Source organism: Priapulus caudatus, unplaced genomic scaffold (genome assembly GCF_000485595.1).
Source record: "Priapulus caudatus unplaced genomic scaffold, Priapulus_caudatus-5.0.1 Scaffold1057, whole genome shotgun sequence".
NCBI lineage: Eukaryota > Metazoa > Priapulida > Priapulimorpha > Priapulimorphida > Priapulidae > Priapulus > Priapulus caudatus.
The window spans coordinates 66,562-69,366 of record NW_014578118.1 but is presented as its reverse complement, the minus strand read 5'-3'; the positions used below and the strand labels follow the sequence as shown (position 1 = coordinate 69,366).

The following is a 2,805-nucleotide window of genomic DNA, read 5'->3' as shown; positions in this document are numbered from 1 at the left end:
CGGACGCGCGTCCGCTCGAATCCGTGTACATAACAATTTTGAATTTGTCGTTGTTTCTTGGGGGTCACTTAGCTATCTGGCTGTCGATCTCCACGGGAGGGGGGGTCGTGGTTTGCGTGGGGGTGGCACGCGGGGGGAGGAGGAGGAGGAGGGACAGAGGGAGGGAGGGGCCGTGCATGGCTTCTCTCTCATCTTCCCCTCTCTGCCTCTCTCTTTACTCCAGGAGGAGGAGAAGGACGCGAGGACGGAGGAAGGAAGGGGCCATGGACGGCACCTCCTTCCTCTCCTCTCTGCCTCTCTCTTTACTCCAGGAGGAGAAGGACGTGAGGACAGAGGAAGGGAAGGTGGGGCCGTGCACGGCACCACCTCCTTCTCCTCCCCTCCTCCCTCCTCTTTGCGCGCGCCGCCCCTGCTCCGCCGCTGCTTTTTTGTGGGCGGCGTATTTATCGTTGGGCTTCTTTGTGCTTCCTGTCGTTCGTCATTGTCGTGTCTCGTCCTCCCCGCGCCGGCGCCACCTACAGTGTCGCTCGACGCTGCCGGCGCCACCTACTGTCACCAGTGCCACAGGCGCCACCTGTCCTGTCGGGTGATGTCGCTAGAGCCACCTGTCATGTTGGGTTATGTCGCTAGCGCCACCTGTCATGTCGGGTTATGTCGCTAGCTCCACCTGTAATGTCGGGTGATGTCGCTAGCGCCACATGTCGTGTCGGGTGATGTTGCTAGCGCCACCTGTACTTTCAGGTGACGTAAGCGCCCCCTGTAATGTCGCTGTGTTGTTGGCGCCACCTATAATGTCGGGCAGCGTCGCCGGCGCCACCTATGGCGTCGGGCTGCATCGCCGGCGCCACCTATAACGTCGGGCAGCATCGCCGACGCCGCCTCGTTTTATTCGGACGGTAACGTTTTAAAAAAAGTAGAACGATTTGCTCTCTCGTCGAATGTCTCAACCATCCCCACCCCTCCCCTGCTTCTCCTTATTTCATATATTCCTTCCCCCTCCTGTGCTTTTGGGGACCCCCTCCCTCCCCCTTCTCCCAATCTGTGTGTGATTTTATGCGACCCCCCCCGCGTCGCGTCGTTCCCCCTCTCGCGCGTGCGATTAGCGGAGGCTCTATTTTTAACGAGGTGGGCGCGATTTTCCGGTTGGTCTGCGCGCAGCTGCTGTTGCTAGCGCGTCGCCCGCTGGTGACCGACTGACGACGCTCGGCGGCGGGTGGGGTCGCGCTCGCCACGCCCTCTGGAGGCGGCGGCTCGGCCTAAACAATCGAACGGTTCGCGCGTCGTTTTCGTTTTTTTCTTTCTTTCTTCCCTCCACGATTCCAATGTGACGGCGTGAGTTGAGGCATGAGATCTTGAGATGACCTTATATATTATTAATATAATTATAATATTAATTATATAATAATTATTGCTGTGTGTAGTTGATATATATGTGTAAAGATGCGTGGAACACATGATGATAAGTAAAAAAAAGTGGTTTTATTATAGAAATAATTTGCGTGTTTGTCGTTTTGTAAACTGCGTTCTTTTTGATCTCATTCTTCCTCTACTTCGTGTTCATCTCGTGAACAGAAGGCTCCTCCCTTCTTCCGTTTCTTGGCTTCTAACAAGGCTAACACTGGCTCTCCCGTTGCCAAGTAACATGCTTTCTCCCTCCCTCCATCGCTCTCTCTCTCTCTCTCTCTCTCTCTCTCTCTCGCTCTCTCTCTTTCTCCATCCCTCTCATCTCTCTCTCCATTGCTCTCTCATCTCCCTCCCTCCCTCCCTCTCTATCTTCCCCCTCTCTCTCTCTCTCTCTCTCTCTCTCTCTCTCTCTCTCGCTCTCTCTCTTCCTCTCCCTTCCTCCCTCCCCTCTCTATCTTCCCCTCTCTCTCGCTCTCTCTCCCTAACTACGTTTATAATGCTGCACATTGGATTGATGCATTCTTGACGCACTAGCTCCGTAAGCCCCTGCGTTCATTACAAATTCGATTACTTGTCCATTTTACAGCGAGTGCTGTTGTACACTATATATTATATGTTCCCCACACACTAGAGACACTCCCTTACAATTGCCCCTCCCCCAGATTTTCGCTTCGCGGAGAAAGAGCAGGCGCGCGCATAAAACGTCGATCGCGTCGTAACTGAATAGGCCTACTGATGAAAGACTCATCTCATCTGTTCATTTGACGCAGAAGGCGAAAAAAAATTACGCCGCTTCGCTAGACGCCAATTGGCAATTCAATAGAGTGAGGTGTATAGTAGAGATATAAATGAGTTGCGAAAATGGAAGTCCGGTACAAATTAATCAAAAGCACGTTTGCACAAACTCACAGGGATTGTATTTGTTCTGTGTTGGAATTCATTATAGTTTGAAATCAGTGACAACAAAGTCAACGTCAGCCGATCAGGGAAAAGCTTAGACCAATAAATTGTGCCCTACAAAATTTTATATTCTGATGTTATTTTAGGCCCTAAAATAACATCAGAATATAAATTTTTTTAGGGCACAATTTATTGGTCTAGGAAAAGCCCGGAGCGGAAAGCTGCTTCAATTGAAATCCGGCTTGTTGAACGACACACAACCTTTTTATTAACCTAAACCTGCATTTTATCGTTTAGAAATTTCTCGACCTTTGTCATAAACCGTTTTATTTTTACGAGAGCATTTTAATGAGTATTCTTATATCCATATTCATCAATTCACGCCAGGGGCGTAAATCCCGGGGGGGGGATGGGGGATGCTCCCCCCCCGCTCTTGAAGGAGGAGGGGGATGGCCTGTACAAATATCCCCCCTGAGATTCAAAGAAAAAGAGAGAAAAAAA

At 50.9% G+C, this 2,805-nt stretch overlaps 1 long non-coding RNA gene across 1 annotated transcript; it reads right to left on the bottom strand.

Annotated features, from left to right (window-relative positions):
- Positions 1-430: 430 nt before the first annotated feature.
- Positions 431-1,438, bottom strand: LOC106815183. The gene is made up of 2 exons (XR_001394711.1): positions 637-1,438; positions 431-605 (listed from the first exon to the last, which is right to left on the bottom strand). It is a non-coding gene; the product is annotated as an uncharacterized LOC106815183 (long non-coding RNA).
- Between the last annotated feature and the right edge of the window lie 1,367 nt (positions 1,439-2,805).